Source organism: Pleurodeles waltl, chromosome 6 (genome assembly GCF_031143425.1).
Source record: "Pleurodeles waltl isolate 20211129_DDA chromosome 6, aPleWal1.hap1.20221129, whole genome shotgun sequence".
Taxonomy (NCBI): Eukaryota; Metazoa; Chordata; class Amphibia; order Caudata; family Salamandridae; genus Pleurodeles; species Pleurodeles waltl.
In genome coordinates, this window is record NC_090445.1 from 1,635,198,721 (window position 1) to 1,635,217,655 (window position 18,935).

Sequence of the window (18,935 nt, forward strand, 5' to 3'; positions counted from 1 at the left end):
GAGAGGTCATGAATAAGTGCTTTATTATCAATGGTTTGAAAGTGATTGGGCTATAGGTAGTAGGAGGGGAGCATACATCTGTACAGTAGGCAGCACTGGCCAGGTAGGATCATATGATATGCTATATACCAATAGAACGTCCACATCTCCAGCATGACGAGTCAGTACTCATACCCGCTTGTAGAAGACGGGATGGGTGCCACAAACAGCAAAGGAGAAGCATCTTGTAAAAGTGAATTTAAGTCACGCTTCCCTTGGGCACAGGTCATAGAACTCCAGTACTGATGCACCGTCATCGTCTGTGTGTTCGATCTAAAGGCTTTTTTGCCATTTAGGTGTGTCACAGTGGAGTACACTCTAGTGGTGATACTTCTGTATAAGCCAGGTAATGCCCACTTGTGGTTTCCCCAGTGTATCAAATAATCATATATGGGAGGGGGCGGTGTTGTGATCCAGGTAACGCAGAGTTTTAACCGGCACTTCGACCACTAAATCTTATAACCTGGAAAAAAAATCTACAAGTAATATCATGAGGGCAGGTATGGAGTTTTGTGAGTCTGTGATGGTGAACATAATATCATCCCTGTGCATTATAGGTTTAGTTTCCCTGGTGGTGGTTATAATACCACCAACTGTTAGGGTGTGACTAATCGCAGTGGCCAAAAACCTGCCTTGTACCCATCAGAATTGGAAATGGTTTGGATATAAATTTTCCACATGTGACCCGAGCCTCAGGGTTTTCAAAAAGCCATTTCTCTGTAGAGATAAAATAGTGTGCAAATATCTCTCAATAATTTCAAATAAGTAACCCCATGCTAATTGATCAAAAGTTTTTTCAGCATCGAGGGACAGTGCCAATGTAGGACTGGGGGAGTCCATGGAGGTGGTCACAGGGATGCCTGGAGGACCAGCATGAGGCCACGGACTCATTAATCGATGATGGCATTACCTTACGTAGCCTATTTGCCAGGATCTTGAAGAACCAGAACCTTATGGGCCTGGCGGCGCAGGGTACGCCTGAAATCTCCTTGGATTCACCTGCCTCAACTAACAGAGACACGGGACACTCTGTCAGGCGTAAAAGATCAGATTTTATTAGCTGCAGCTAGTACAGTTGTCCAAGAAGTACACAAGGTATGTTCTCAGGAGACTGCCACTTTACTTTGTGGCGCACAATCTTATATACCGTATAAAAACCATTTATTAACTACATACACTCCCAGAACACATAGAAAGGAGCCAGTAAGAATAATGTAAAGATAGAACAGAGCCAATAGAAATGTCGGGAAACAAGACAGCACCAATAGAAGGAATTGGAAAACAAAGTATCAAGTGACTTAAGGTTGCCTCCCCTCCAGCTGTGTTTGTCACCCCTCCCTTGAACTAATTCATTAACTGATCCACAACGAAGTTGCATGTGGTGCGATAAGTTTGTGTGCGTTTGGAGGACAGTTGTGAAATGAGAGAATACTAGCAAAGGACAGCGAAGGCCAGACGATAAGATAAGATCGACGGAGAATAGTGTGAGCCTACAGATAGTTGAAACAAGGATTAGAAAACCAGACAGGGATTAGTGTACTCGGTCAGACCTTAATACCAGCCTTGTAAAGATAGAGGCAGAAGGCTGTTTTGAACACCATGTTGCAGAATAAGCAGAAAAGGCAGAATGGACTTTGTTCGCTGTGCTGCCTGAGTGAAGGCAACATAAAATGGCGGCGGGCCACAAAATGGCGGGTCGATACGATCGTATTAAAAATCAAATTTCCTCAGACCCTCCTTTTGCCAGAACTCAGGCAAGATACACAAACTCATGTTAATCTGAGTCGATGTCTATGGCCATGAGGTCATCAAGCTGTTGCTGTACCATCATTTTGATATTCTCTGCTCTTTGTGACTTGGGTTTGGGAATACATGCAGTAGCACATAGGTTACAGATGGCAGGACCGCAGTGCATACAAAGACAACAAGAGAATATAAAAGCTAAAATTACTCCAAAGAATGTCAATACCTTCCAACCCCATTTGGACAGTAATCCCCAAAACCACTCCGAAAAGGACCAATCTCCTTCGTCCTGATGAATCGATTCGGAGATTATGTGTAACTTAGAGATAGCTTGGTATACTGTCGGAGCGTCATTAGGTATGAAAATACAGCAACTTGATCCGATCAATTTGCATACTCCACCACGGTCCGCAAGAACAAAGTCTAAGGCAACACGGTTCTGCAAGGTCATAAGACGATCAGCCTGTAGTTCAGCTGTAATGTTACTTAAAGCTCCTACAGTGATGTCTATGGTGGTTTCTACGACACAAACCAATTGCCTTATATTTCTGCTGTTGGCCATTGGACCCCAGAAGGGAAGAAATCCTTTGAGGAAATCTCCTCCCTCTTGTCCTGCTGTGTCTTTCGAATATACAATCCCTCTGCCATATCTATTTTTATGATGGTTCGCAGGAGCGGTGTATGTAGGGGGAAGAAGAAAGGCTATATAACAAGTACCAGAGAAATCAGCTGGCAACCATGTATAAGCCCTATCGTGGCAAACGAAGTATGTACCTTGAGATGGTACTAACGGCAGTGGATTCAGGGCTGAATAAACATATGTATGGGAACATAAACTTTCTCTTTGTCCGGTGTTTGGAGTTCTACCATTTATTTGCAGACAGAAATTTCCTTGTTGGGGTATGACCCGTATCGGAGGAGATTTTCCTTGCTCAACCTTATCATTGAGGCTGGAAATGTAATTAGTTATGTTCCAATTGGTATATGCTTTTCTTTCATCTATGGAAGCTTCACTTTTTTCCATGATTTTAGCCATAGCTACCATTCCCTTTATCAATAAACTATGACTGAAATCTGAACCAACACTATGTGAACTGACAGGTTGTTTAATTTGACTTTGATATGCATTATTGAAAATGACAAAATAAGCCCAAGCGGAACCTTCATAGGAGAATGGAAGAACTAAATATGGCATTCCTTTTTCTACCGTATGTGGTATGAGTCCACACACCCAACAGTCAGTTGTATTGATCACTAACTGATGTTGATGTAACAACTGGACGAAGGAATTGTTAAAGTATTCAGTTCTTCTGATGAGTTCATGCTGGGGAAGAGTGTGAAATAGGTGCGGAGAGATAGTAGAAGAAGATGTAGAGGTAGGAGAAGAGACAACTTTTTGCTGCAGAGTAATAATGATCCAGTTTACAGATGCCAAAAGAATACACGACAATATAATGACGCATAGAGCAATACTACAATGACTATATATTTCTTTACAATTATTCTTTACATTTTTACTTTCTCTTTTATCTAATGTAGCCTCCATCTTTCTAAGTGGATGCTCACGGCAATCTTCCTCAATCACTGTAGTCACGATTATCTACCGTCCTATGACACTGTGAGGTCCTGCAGACCTATTGCCACTTACTCAGGTCGTAACTAAGACTCCTACCGTGACCCTGCAACCGGGATAGAGTACTACATAGGAGAGAAATTTACAAGTTCTTTGGTCTTGGTCTCAAATTATAGCGTTCCTATCCAGAGGCAGTCTGGTTTTGAAACAATGTTCCTGGATTTGTCGTGTTCAAGCGACGATGCAATGGTATTGCTTCTTGAAGGATGTCGTCGTCCTCTTTCTCAGAAAGTGTTCCAATTAGACGCGCATCACTGAATGGTACAAATTGCGGAACTTTCTCACTTTCAGAGTCACTGATGCCTCTACGGACCCACTGATCGAAAGGCAAGGGCAAAGGCACTTTCTTGCAGTGCACGGCATGCACCCAGTTTTTCTTTCCTTCGACTTTAACTGCTGTTCTTGTGGTCAAAAGAACCAGGCGTGGCTCTCTCCATCTGGGCTCCAAATTTCTCTGTCGTTGGAAATTTTTCGTGCAGACCCAGTCACCTGGTCGGATAGAATGACCTGGGTCTGTGGAAGCCTCTGGTAGAGCACTCTGAACCTGTTGATGAAGAACACGCAATTTAGTTGTAAGGTCATGCAAGTAGTCAATCAACATCGGGTATGGCAAGTCTGAGTATTTCTTAGGGCGAGGAACTCCCCATACATTAGCTGGGCGACCAAATATCACTTCGTAAGGGCTAAGCCCCAAACGAGAGTGTACTGCTGTTCTGGTGGACAGAAGAGCCAATGGTAAAGCATCAGGCCAATTAAGTCCTGTGCTAGCTTGCACCTTAGCAATTTTAAGCTTCAAGGTTCCATTGTAGCATTCTACTAAACCAGCCGACTGTGGGTGATTCGCCGCGTGGAACTTCTGTTTTATGCCAAGACCTGCACAAACTTTTTGCATGACTTGACCCACAAATTCGCTCCCATTGTCACTCCAGACAATGCGCGGCAAACCAAACCTAGGGAAGAATTCTTTCAAAAGTATTTTGGCAGTTGATAAAGCAGTATTGTCCTTCAGAGGGTAGGCTTCTACCCATCTAGAAAAAGCACATACTACCACCAGAACATATTTGAGGTTGTTGCATCGTTCCATGTGAATATAATCGATCTGCAACACCTCAAATGGATATGTCGGAGGAGCAAAATGACCTGCTGGAGTTGGGGTTCCCTTTCCCGGATTGTACATCAAGCAAACAATACAATGTTTTACTACATCATTTGCACACTTTGGGATCCCCTCATTTTGCCACACTGGAGCCAGAAGTTTACATATTCCTTTTGCACTTAGGTGAGCTGGACCATGTGCCATAGTAACTACAGGTAGTACATAAGCATCTGGTAACAGCCAACGTTGATGTTCTGATAATTCAACCCAACATCCCATCTCATCTAACATTCCTGTACTTTCCTTCCACTTTCTCAACTCATTTTCCGTAGCCTCTCCTTGAATTGATTTCACACTCTCTACTGTATCTTCACACATTCCCTTTTCTCTTACGCAGTTTGCGGGACTTGCAACATACATTCGACTTGTGTTGTCTCTGGCTGTCTTTTTCGCTACCTCATCTGCAAATGCATTTCCTCGACCAACATCGTCCACAATCTTTTTGTGTGCACTACACTTCACGATCGCTATCTGAGTAGGCATTGTAAGTGACTCAAGAAGTTCAGTCACTAATTGACCATGTTGTATCTTAGTACCATGGGAAGTAAAGAATCCTCTTTCCTTCCATAAACGCCCAAAGTTAAACGCTACACCAAAAGCGTATTGGCTATCAGTGTACACGTTTACTCTTTTTCCTTTGGATAACACACACGCTCTAGTTAAGGCTATCAATTCAGCTGCCTGAGCTGAATTATGTCTAATGCGTGCTGTCTCCACAATCGTATGCAAAGTAGTAATAGCGTAGGCTGAAACTGTATCTCCATTCGGGAGCTTGAAACAAGAACCATCTACCCATAGTGTTCCATCTGGATTCACTAATGGCGTGTCTTTTAGGTCAATTCTACCCTTAGTCTCTTCTTCAGTACGGAGAAAACAATCATGCTGTTCAGAGACATCTCTCTCTTCTGGAAGAGGCAACAAAGTAGCTGGATTCAGGGTATTACATCGTTTGATGTGTATGTGACTAGCCAAAAGCGTCAGCTCATATCCGGACAACCGAGCACTCGTAAGATGCTGCGTTTTTGTCCTATTTAGTAAAGTATCCACTGCATGTGGCACCATAACAATGAGAGTATTATCTAGCACTACTCCAGCAGACTGTCGAATAGAAATTGCTGCTGCCGCTGTCGCCTTAAGACAACTAGGCAATGCTTTAGCTACTGGATCTAACGTAGCTGAGAAATATGCGCATGGTCGCTGTTGATCTCCAAAACGCTGCGTTAAGACTGACAATGCACAACCCTCTCTTTCGTGGACATAGAGCGTAAAGGGCTTACTGTAATCAGGAGTACCCAATACAGGAGCAGAACACAAAGCAATACGCAAATCAGTAAAACTCTTCTGACATTCGTCAGTCCACGGAAGAGGCTGAGGCGTATCTTTTAAAGTTAGCGCCAACAGCGGTTTAGCCAATAAAGAGAAACTCGGAATCCACTGTCTACAATAAGAAGTAATGCCCAAAAAGGCACGTACCTCTCTTTGTGTGGATGGCACTGACATTTGTGCAATTGCCTGAATTCGTTCGGGGGTCAATCGTCGTCCCTCCTTTGACAAGAGATGACCCAAATAAGTCACCTCGCGACAGACATATTGTAATTTAGAAGGAGAAACCTTGTGATTCAGATCAAACAAATGACGCAACAGTGCAACGGTCACGTTTTTGCAAATCTCCTCTGAATCAGCTGCAACTAATAAGTCATCCATGTACTGAATGAGAGCGGCACCGGACGGTAAGGAAAAGGCATCAAGATGATATTTTAGAGCTTGACTGTAAACAGAGGGACTTTCACAATAACCTTGAGGTGCGCGTTTAAACCGGAAGCTTCGGCCTCCGAGGGAAAAACCAAAAATATCTCTACTCTCTTCGGCGATGGGAATACTAAAGAAAGCATTCTTTAAATCAATAACTGAAAACCAAGTCGCTGTAGAAGGTATCATCGTCAACAGAGCAGTGATATCTGGGACTACAGGAAACTGCGGTACGACAATCTTGTTTACCTCCCGAAGATCAATTACAAAACGATAAACAGGAGGCTGAGAAGGATCAGTGCGTTTAAGAACCGGAAGAACAGGACTGTTACATGTATTTCCTCTCGTTTCCTCAACCACACCCTTCTGAATCAAATCATGGACAATTTCCAGAAGTGCTTTCTCACCTTCAGTAGAGATTCTGTATTGCGGAATACGTGGCATTTCAGCATTGGGCTTAAGAGTAACAACATAAGGTGGGATCTCAAGACAACCAACGTCATTCGGACCCGTAGCCCAAAGCGTTTCGGGAAGAGAAAGCAATTCAGGTGGGAATTGATCTTTTGATAAGTACATTGGACTAGTCATTTTCTGTCCTAGAGTGAGGTATACACCAGAAGGTGAACAATATATCGTAGCATGCATTCTTTTTAATAGATCTAAACCCAACAGATTTTCACCACAACCATTCGTCAGAAGAAGCGGAGCTTCTAAATCATAAGGGCCTATTGAAACAGGCAAAGGGCAAGAAACTGGATTGCGAACAGGGGCGCCAGAAAATCCTACAGATACATTCGTTAAGCCAGACAAAGGTGCGCCAGGGAGTTTAGAATGAATGATAGAGCTTCTCATGGCACCAGTATCTAAAAGAAATGGCTCTGAAACACCCATTGTAGTGACATTAACATAAGGTCCATTCTGATCCACTGGAATTGACGTAACCCCCTTACTTTGTCCATGGCTGTCCTATTCAAAATGAAGACTTTAATTCCCTCCTTCAATATACTGATCCTCACTGTAATACTGTGTAGACCTAACATTTTGCTGGTCAAAGTAATTTCCGGAATTTGGAGGAACAAAAGAACGCTGCTCTTGGGTTAACACACCTCGACCTCTACCTCTATTTGCTGACTGAAGACCACCACGACCTCGTGAAGCAGATGTTGCTCCATTACGCTGCAACAATGCCGGACAACTGTTCTTAAAATGACCTTCCTCCCTACAATAAGCACATTGATTGGGACCTAGCAAAGGTCTTGGAATGAATGGTTCAGGCTTTTGATACAACCTCTGAAACTGCGGAGGCTGTTGAAACTGAGGCTGAACATAACGAGGAGGATAAGCCTGTTGCAAGAGAACTTTAGTTTTTAATTCTTTCGTCTTTTTCTCTTGTTTTTCCCTTTCTTCTTTGTCTCTATTTTCATAATATTGTGCAGTAGCCAATATCTGGGCGGAAGAAGAAACTGCCCATGAACTCTCGGAGTCTCTTAGCTTGTGTGATAGTTCAGGAAGCAAGTTATATACGAACTTATCCACAAATAATCGCTGTCCCCCTTCTGTAGCCATATCTTGACCACTGTGATCAATGAATGTCTCCTCGAATCGGGTAAAGAAATCGGAAACACTTTCATCTTTCTTTTGTTTACATGCTGCTAGCTTATCCCAATTAACTCTCAAAGCAGGCATCATTGTTTTCATTAATGTAATAATCCTACCAGGGAGTTCTGAGATCAAAGCGTCGGGCTTTGCACCACCTACTTGACCTCTATCTGCGGCAATAATAGCGTTCCAATCGCCGCCTAATTCTTGAGCGTGATCCTCTCTACGAATTTTAGCCCATATTGTCTGTGGAACTACATTTCCCATCAACATGTCAATATCTGCTAGATTCATAGTACATGCATCAACTGTTTGCGACAACTCTTTATAGTAACCAGCAGGATTTTTGCGTGGATCTGGTAGTGACTGTTTAAGTGCTAAAACTTCAGACCTTTTCCAGGGGACATGTATCCATATGCGCTGAAAATGCGCAGGAATAGCTGGATTAGCACCTGCTGCTGCAACTTCTTCCTTCCATATTGGAGAAACCTCTCTCATGGGATAGTTTTTCAGTGCTGTCCTAACTGAAGGATCAGAATCAGGAAAAGTCTGTGAGAACAATAGGGATCTGAAAGAAATAAGTGTTCTGACAGCGTTTTCAACCTTAGGACCCACAATAAGTCCTTTGTCAAAGTCAGCCTGAACATCTAACAGATCCTGTGGGACCGAACCCAAATTCATATCCTCCCATTCTTTAGCGAGAGTATCGCACATAACTTTAAAAACATATCTCTGCGTAGGTGCATTCCATTGTAGAAAGGTAGACATAATATCAGACGTACTATATTGGGGACCCTTCTTGATCCATCTACAAGCAAGTGAGTCCAATTTTTCTCGCTCTTCGGAGTCTGGGAATTGACTACGAGACTGTCTTCGAGAAAAAGCTGGAGACACGTTTAAAGCTTCAAAGAAAGGTGATAAGAGACCAGAGACAGTATCTGCAAATCGCTTACGCATAGATGGAGAATTTGACATAAGGATAGGGGACAAGGTATTAGGTGAATTAACTAAAGGAGCATTAGGAATTGCCAAAGGAGCAGAAGGCAAAGGAGTTAAATGCAAAGCTGGCATAGGCAATACTTGAGGAGGCAAATGTGGAAAAGCTGGAGCGGGCGGAAGCACAACTGGCGGCTGAACAGGCTGTAACATCGGGGGTGCATTAGCACCTTGTACATAGGGCGGAGGCAATTTCAATAAGTGGGACATTAAGGAATCTTCCTCAAAATCTTTTCTCTTATCAAGGGAAGAGATAGGCAACGTCGGATAGCATTTATCTATTGCCATTCGATGCTGTCTGTCTGAAATTTCCATTGCATTATCTATTTCATCATCTTTGAATTGCTGAGCAGCCTGTATAATCGTCATTCCCTGTGTTTTCCTATCTCGTTTCGCTTGTTTAATTTCTCTCTGTTTGGCTTCCTTACGCCAAAGGCGAAAAGAGTCAAACATTGCCGGCCGGGCTTTTCTTTTAAATAACGTTGCTTCTAAATTATCTAGCACATCAGTTTCGAAACTACCATTTTCTGGCCATTTTAAAACACCATCTTTCTTTGTATATCGGGTCCATGTCTTATTAAAGGCAATAGGACCAACACCATGTTTAGAATAGAGCTCATATGTGGGAGTTCCAACCGAAGGAATCGGACAGGAGTCCTCAAGCTGGGAGTCCCTATTACAACCAAAGCAACAAAGTTTTCCAAACTTAGTCAGACCAGACATCTCACGATTTTTACTGGCTGTTCACAAACATCAAGGGGGTAAAACTTTCAGTTTACACAGCACAAATGCACTTACCCCTCGGCTTTGGCCACTGCAATGGCCAAATCTAAGGACCTAAGGACAAAACAAAGACCAAAATTTGTGGGCGCGACCCACCAAATACTTAACTAAGGATGTCTTCTTACACCAACAGAGGCCCGTCTATCGTCTCGCTTTACCATACATCATCAAAGAAAGGGCCAAGGCAGGGCGGCAGTCAGGGCAGCAGTCGTCAGTAGCCGTCAGGAAGGAGTAACCGCGCTGAAAAAGACCTTCGGACCACTTCGACATACAGGGGTCGCTTGACGTGGCTCGCGATTCCTCCAGAATTTTCTTGCGGGGTTCCTCACGACCTTCGGGCAGAACCGGTACCGCTGAAGCCGCCCCACGTTGGGCGCCAGTTGAAGAACCAGAACCTTATGGGCCTGGTGGCGCAGGGTACGCCTGAAATCTCCTTGGATTCACCTGCCTCAACTAACAGAGACACGGGACACTCTGTCAGGCGTAAAAGATCAGATTTTATTAGCTGCAGCTAGTACAGTTGTCCAAGAAGTACACAAGGTATGTTCTCAGGAGACTGCCACTTTACTTTGTGGCGCACAATCTTATATACCGTATAAAAACCATTTATTAACTACATACACTCCCAGAACACATAGAAAGGAGCCAGTAAGAATAATGAAAAGATAGAACAGAGCCAATAGAAATGTCGGGAAACAAGACAGCACCAATAGAAGGAATTGGAAAACAAAGTATCAAGTGACTTAAGGTTGCCTCCCCTCCAGCTGTGTTTGTCACCCCTCCCTTGAACTAATTCATTAACCGATCCACAACGAAGTTGCATGTGGTGCGATAAGTTTGTGTGCGTTTGGAGGACAGTTGTGAAATGAGAGAATACTAGCAAAGGACAGCGAAGGCCAGATGATAAGATAAGATCGACGGAGAATAGTGTGAGCCTACAGATAGTTGAAACAAGGATTAGAAAACCAGACAGGGATTAGTGTACTCGGTCAGACCTTAATACCAGCCTTGTAAAGATAGAGGCAGAAGGCTGTTTTGAACACCATGTTGCAGAATAAGCAGAAAAGGCAGAATGGACTTCGTTCGCTGTGCTGCCTGAGTGAAGGCAACATAAAATGGCGGCGGGCCACAAAATGGCGGGTCGATACGATCGTATTAAAAATCGAATTTCCTCAATCTTCATAATACTTTCTGAATAAGTGTTCAGTTGTTAGATTGGCAACGATATTGGTCTATAATTGGTGCGTATGACATGGTCTTTTTCAGTTTTGATATCATGGTAATGATGGCTATGTTTGAGAAAAAAGATATGGAGCCCTTCAGTTCAGCTTCATCCAGGGTTTTATGCAGTAATTCAGATATTGGGGTATCAACAATAGTCTGGGCAGCAGGTATTTCACAAAAACATTTTCTTCACAATGAGAATCATACACTTTTTTTCAATAACCGGGCAATTATCACATAGCTGTATTTGGACTGTACCAGCCTCATTCTGAAAAGCATAAGCCATCATTTGTGTTTCCTGCTGTTATAGTTGGGCAACGAACATGGAGCCCATCTTCTCCCTCTGTTCATAGTGTCTGTAGAAAAGTCTAGGCAATGTGTATTCAGCTTTGTCATTGAATAGCGAGTTAAGCACAAATGTGTCTTTTCCATTAAGCCTATGTGTGTTTATTTGTAATAGTTTTACACTGTTTCTTCATCAGGGCTCTAATCCATTCATCTAAGTTGCTCAGCGGTTCCCACCCATTGGTCTGCTGGCCCCCAGGGGTCCATGACACATACCCAGGGGGTCCACAGGCATTACAAGACCTGGCTGGCAGGAAGGCACTTTTCCAGTTGTGGCCTCTGGACAGAAACACAAGTGTTTTTATATGTTGTACGTTATTTGTGAAGCGGTTTTAAAAACACTGAAAAGTTCCTTGTATATCCAGCAGCTTTAGGACAAAAATAAAAGTGTCAGGATTAAGCTGGTGATTAATGTACCTGCTGGAGAGAGATGGGAGTTTTGTCTAGTGGCAGTTTTGACTCATATAAAGTACTGCAGATGGTTAATATGCCTGCTGCAAAGAATGAGTATCATGCATATCAAAGAACAGTATATTATGTGCAAAGCAATGTGGGTTACTGCTTTTGTAACAGAGATTCCTTTGTTACTGTGCAGTTCATAAATTACAATCGTAATCTAGCAGAGTGAGCTATGAACTGCCATCAAAGAGATGTATGCAAACTGCATGGTACAAGTTAGAAAGTTATGTTTTTCCCAGTCTTTCATTATCTTGATGCTGCTAAAAATGTTTTGTTTGCAAAGGAAATACATTCTTATTATTAAGGTCAATGCTAACCACTGTTTTATCTTCTGAATTCTGAGTTTGTGATTCTCCAGACCAAGCTCTCTTAGAAAATGCCTACCAGTATGGATGACGTGAATCCTACACCTTGTAGTCCCCTTTGCCTTATGTAACATTTTCTATGCACTGATTTGCACATGTATGATTCATTGCCTCTGTATGTGTCTGATGTAAAGTGCTCCAACACCCTACTGGTATGAGAGGTGCTATAAAACAAACAAAATACATGTGACAGAAGGGCTAGGAAGGGATGAGAGGCACTTAAGGATTTACTTCCTTTCCCTACCACATATGTATGTGAAAAAGCTTCTGCAAATCTAATGTACCTAAGTAAAAAAATACAGAAATCACTTGGGAAATGTAGAATCTGACCTGGGGTTTCAACTTTCCACTAAAAACAAACATTGCAAAGTTATTCACTGATATGCAGCACCAACCTTCCCATTCAATTTTTTTTATTATTACATATTTTTTCAATATAAAATAATGATATCTTTAGTAATTTGAGTATTTGTTTGGTGTGTACTTGTTTATGCATTGTTTGCGACTTACTGTTTTAATGTTTGAAATTTAAATTGTGTAAATTGCTTGGGGGTCTCCGGCTTCCAGTTGTGATTCAGTGGGTGTCCTCAGAAATCAAAAGGTTGGGAACCACTGGTGTAGCTACCAATTTCTTCTTCTGCAGGGCGATGTTTCTCATTAATTGCCTTGTTACAGTGGCCTTTCTTGCTGTCCACCGTATCTGCACTGAGGATACCAAGAGGCGTATTTGCAAGCCCGTGGCCCCACAGCTGCATATTTATTTTTGATGCAGCGTTGGTGCTAAGCAGTCCCCTACAGTGTGCCACATTTTCATACTAGCGCAATGAGGCCATTGCACCAGTTTGTAAAGCTTTGCGCCACATTATACCTGTGGCAGGTATAATGCATGCAAGGCAGGCGTTCCCCCGTTAAAAGCTACACAGAACTGGCACAGTGAAATCTGCAATATTTCACGGCATCATTCTGTGCCTTCACTGCGTCAAACATTTAACACAACCTCAGAGCAGGCGTTTAACTGACGCAAGGCTTGATAAAAATTGGAGCCTTCCTGCATTGCTGGAGTAGCATCATTACTTCGGCGCTAGTCCAGCAATGCGTGATTTACCACCACAGATATGTCAGAATTTCTGATGCATCTGTGGAAAATGTGCACCATGAATATCTGTAGAGTAAATACAGTGATGCCATGGTGTTGTTATGGGGGGGGGCGCAGGGCAGCACATGAAATATGATGTATCAGAGCCGATACATCAGATTCTTGTAAATGAGACCCCAAGTCTTTTGTCTCTAATATAGTTTTGCACATGGGTTCAAAGTTGCTCTTTCTCCTCAGGCATTTTAACTCTGTAGTAATTCATCCCACACGACTTCAATGGTGGACAGACCCTACCCATGCTTAGCATAACCGGAGTGTAATCAAAAATGCCACTTTCTAGGATATCACATGATACGATCTTGGGTAAGATGTTCCTGACATCGGAAGGTAATCTATTCTGAAACTGAATCCATGGACATATGAGAAGAATGTGTATTTTCAATCACTCGGGTGTAGCGGATGCCATACGTATACAAGGTCATGATCACATTCTACATCTGCGAGAAATCAGAGAAATTTCCAGTAGGTGTTGTAGAGAAATTTCACTACAGCCACCGGCGCAAAATAAGCACTGGCAGACGATATACAATGAGGTGCGTTGCAGGCCTTGGATGTAGAAAGAGATCTACAGAGGGTGCAAAGCCACAGCTAAGAATAAACACACCACCTGCACCTTTTCATATCCGAGGGAACGGCTTCCCAGTGTTACAATGGGTCATTGAACCTGTCATTTTTATAGGTGACATCTTTACTCCTTAAGAAAGTTGTACAAAAAAGTTACATTGCGAGTCTATCAACTTCACAACTTTGCACACACAAAATTGTTATTTACGAGTTTTAAAATGTAAAAATATCTAGATAAAAATGCCACAGAAAATGAAGCATATTTTTTATTTAGTTGCATAAACTGGAGTATAATTTTGATATTTCTTGCTCATAATCCAGATCATCAGTCTACATATTTTGGTTCTGATTTGATGCATAATTTCAGTGGACGTTCTTTAATATTTCCTGCAAGAGTGTTCTACCATTTTACTTCACTTATTTTTCACCCGCCCTCGCCTTGGTCTGCCTTTCGTTTCATCTAATATTCACCCTCCATAACTCCTATATTATATTTCCTCAAATTAGCGCCTTCAGATTAAAATTCCTATTTTAGCTATTCTTTACTTGCCTTAGTAGGTGTGGATCTAGTGATTTATCTTTTTACTACAGAAAGAAAAGCAATGTGTCCTAAACAAACCCCTACTTGGCCAGGTCTTGTGATCATGAACACATTTCTTTGTCTTGTTCTACTTTGGTTTCCTTCTGTGCCAAACTTAGAGACACCAAGAAGTGATTCAGTTGCTTTATAAATAGGCAAAGTGAAAAAGACGAAATATGTTAATCTTCTACTAAACTGTCTAACTGACATAAAAAAAAATCATACAATTAGGGAAAAAACAGCGTTCCTAATTATGGACAGGGCCATATGTTCTGGTGGCCTACAAACACTGCAGCAATCCATTCAGAACCAGCTCCACGCTGCCCAGAACACACACATTTGTGAGTAAAAACATAGTCAAAGGATTCTGCTTGTATGTTTTGGAAATTTTCAGAAAGCAAGTGCCCCATCCATCAAGCTATGACTATCTCCAAGCTTTACTATAAGAAGAGCGCTTTTGTCAAAGGATTTCTAGATCGACATTGGCATTCATGGGAAGGTTTCTGAACACAACTGCAAGGTCACTGACTTAGATCAAGAAATCAAAAACAGCCCCACCCTTCCGATTTGAAGGGATATAGAATGGCTCACAGGAATGATGGATCTTCTACTGTATGTCTATACATAGATGCACCTACCTACAAAACACACAATTCTGGTGGCAAATCATTCTGCAACACACACAGGCATCAAACAACAGCTATTAATAGCCTTTAGCAAAAGTGGCTCAGGCCACTGCTAATAGCAGTTCAAAATTTGGATGCACTCTTCAGGACACTTCCACCTTAGAATCCACACCAATTCAAAGGGAACCCCAATAAAACAGCCACCATCATGAAATACATTCTAAAGCCTTCCCCGCCTCTGTGAGCCTCCTATTAATGCGGTTCCTGTCTTCAGTCAACACTACATAAAGCAGGATTTTGCCTTAGAAATTTAAGAGAGCATTTGAATAAGTAGAATTACTTTTTTCTGCTCCTTACACCATTACTTTATTGCAAAAACACCAATACCATGCATGCATAAACATGTACTGACACAAGTTACCCCCGAATTTTGATTTTATTTTGACCCGGAGAGCACAATAATTCTAATTTGTCTGCTAAGTTTTAGGTATTTCCAGTGAACGAAAGCCATTTATTTTAGTGTTGTCCGATTGTGCATTTTCGGCATTGTGTAATAAGCATAGCCAGATTTTGATAATTGCCATCACAGAGCATGATTTTGAGAAAGTATTGTAGCCAGCCATTTTTTGTGTATTACCTATCTAGGGTCTGGTGTACATACATTGGATTCACTAAAAATAGTACCAATTTGCTCACAATTGTTTTGCGAATCCAGTGGTATTTTTTGAGCCGACCTATGTAATAAAAGGCTGGTTTGCAAAATACCAAATTGCAGTGGGTCTCAATTCAAACAACATCAAGAAGATTACTGAGGTAGGTCACAAATTGTGACACTACGATTTGCTCTCATTTCAGGGATAGTGGCCTCCCAGGGGGACAGACCATCATGTCTCTGACTGCTTTTAAATAAAGCAATTGTTTTTCTAAATGCAGCCCCTTTTCCTTAATGGAAAACAGGATGCTTAAAAAAAAAAAATTACAAATTTTACAAACTCTTTTTTAAGACTTGGAAGTGGTCTTTTAGGAACACTGCCTACTCCTAAACATAGTTTATAAACATTCACAAAGGGAAATTGCGTTACCAACACCTCTATGTAGTCCATAAAATACTAATGTTTTGCGGCTGTACTTTGGTCACAAAATTGTAGTACATCCCATTGTGAATGGCTATTTGTTTGGGATGCCCTAAACAAGCCCCTTCCAAATAGCGGTTCTATACCTACTTGCATACCCAAATTGAGATTTGGTATCATGTTACCAAATCACAATTTGAGTTTCGTACGTAGCAAATGGGCATTGTGTAGTCACAAAGGTTCGTATTTTGCCTATCAGTAACTTTGTGATCACAAAAACTCTAGGTACCTGTGGCCCCTAGTGTTCAAGGACTTCTCACATTCTTTCTCGTGAGGAGATCTTGGCACCTGCTAATTTTTTTGTTTAATTTTATAAGAATTTCGAACATGGGCTCTCGCTTCCATATGGATATTCGTATGGATAAAAAACGGTATTCATCTGTCAATAGTCCTTAGAATTTATAGATTTTAGAATTATGTGCTCGAACTAATTAAGGACAGAAGCTCTGGTCCGCTGAAACATCAATTGTCATGCACTGTTTTATTTGTAGACTGGCTATTTTTGCATCAGATGCCTACTACACTTAGGCTGTTCTCAAGAATTGTGTTATATTTTTCCTAATATTCCCGATGCCCTTAGAGGTATGCACATGCAGTGGACGATATACTTTGTTTTTCTTGCCTGGTTCAGCCAAGCTCAGAGGGGCTTCCATATTAAGGGAGGCCCCATAAACAACATTTTCATCAGTAGGTTTGTTATGGGGAAGAAGTTCTTAATTGTGGAGTGGGCCATGGATCTGCCATCAGGCACTCAATGTTTCTCCATCACTATATAAAGTTAGGGAAGATTGCACAGTGGATATGGTACTCAGTAAGATCTGGATTCAGAAATAGATCCAGGAGATGCTGGATTGGTAGGATGCTGCACTTCTGCACAGCTCGGCAGTATCAGAACAATATTCTTGTTTGAAGGCAATCTTCCAATACCTAGTCCAAGGGATAGCGGGGGTCATGGTCATGTGTTAGTGTTGTCTTGTGTTGAGATGTGTTGTATTTTGTTGTGTTGCCATCATTTGTTATAGTGCATTCCTACCATTTCTGTTGTACCATAGTGTTTTTAGAGTTTTGGCACCCTTTTTGTTCTGGGATTTTCATTGAACAGAGTCAATAAATATTTTAGTTATTAGGTGTGTTCAGAAAAAGCTGTGCATGTCCCATTGTGTATCGTTGTGTCTGGTGGTTGGCTAAAAAGCACCCCAAACCCTTCATTAGATTTTTAGAGCATTAGGTAAATGTAGAAAGGGCTTTCTGTGTATTTAGTTCTACTGAGGTTCACTGTTGCCTAATGTTCAGACAGAGGAAGTTGTTATATTAAGATTCAGAATTAGCTGATTACACTGTACTGAATCAATCATGTTTGTGTGTGTGTGTGTGAGAGAGAGAGAAAACGTAGTATTATTGAAAAAAGCTTGGATAAGTTCTGACCTGTATGTTGATGACAGAAAGATGATGTGCTGTTGAAGCTGCATCACTTAGCCAGCATGGCTTTGCTGCATGTTGTGCATATGATGTGGCTATGACATGCCTGATATGTTCTGGTAGAGTATGGGAAGTACAAATACACCTTTGTTGAAGCTCAGTTAGCCAATTATATGGCTTTTTTCCATGCTGTGTACATCATACAACTAGGGGTGTGATAAATGTGTGTTGTCGGTAGGAGACTAGAGTGTAAAAATACATGAATATGTAACTGTGACTGAGGTCGCAGTGCTTAGCAACCAATAAGGCTTTGGTACGTTGTGCTCATGATTATGTCATGGTAATGTGCTTACTAAACTCTGTTGGTGCATATTGAGATATGGATATTTCCGTATGAGGATATGCTGTTGGGGTATTAACTCCCAGCCAACTAGATGGCTTTCATGTCTTATGTCATTCAAGATACTGCCAGGAAACTGATTTTAATGTGCTATGTTGGTGTAATGGAATTACAGGTATGTCCTGCTTTATGAGTGTTTTAATGTGTATTCATTAGCCAGGAATATGGTTTACTACCAATGGTTGTATAGGGCAGTGTCAACGACTTAGGTCTAACATGTTCTGCCCGTACGTAGTGAAGTATAAACAGGTTTCAAGAAGGAACAACCATCGACTTCAGAAGGCAACACATAGCGGATTACCACGCCCTACTATCAGGGTCTGCTGTTCACGGCCTAAAGTATGACCAATGTTCTGGAAGCATTTGTACTGGGCACAGGGCATGACACAGAATAAGACCTGTTTGCATCTTCCTCTGCTCGCAAGCAAAGGACATCCATAGTTGGTTTTTAGGGCACACAGGCTTGGAAGAAAGAATCGTCAGAGAGCATACCCTCTCCCTAGCTTCAAATGTAAACAGCTGTAGACCATGTGCAGTGGATTTGGTGTGTGGAGGGGCTCCATATAGGATCATGGCCAAAAGCCAACCCTCTACCCAGACTTGGCCACTCAAAGTTTCAGACACATTCTGTGGCTTTTGGGGCAGACATTGGGCAGAGTGTTTGGCTAAGGACTATAAACGATCTCCAGGTCTCACTGCACGTGGCCAAGTATGATAGGGTATCAATGTGAAACCTGAAACAACTGAAATATATCTGTTATGATGAGTAATGCAGCAACAACTCCCAGAAGTCTACTGCACGCGAACTCACACGTGATCTCACAAATTATATCACAAATGACAAAATAAATAATATCATAAAGCTGCATGGAAGCTGAAGAACTCGCTGAAGGGTCCAGTTGAGAGTTAAGTCCTAACCTTGGAATGTACTGGCCAATGGACAAATAAAATTAGCTGCGAGTTATG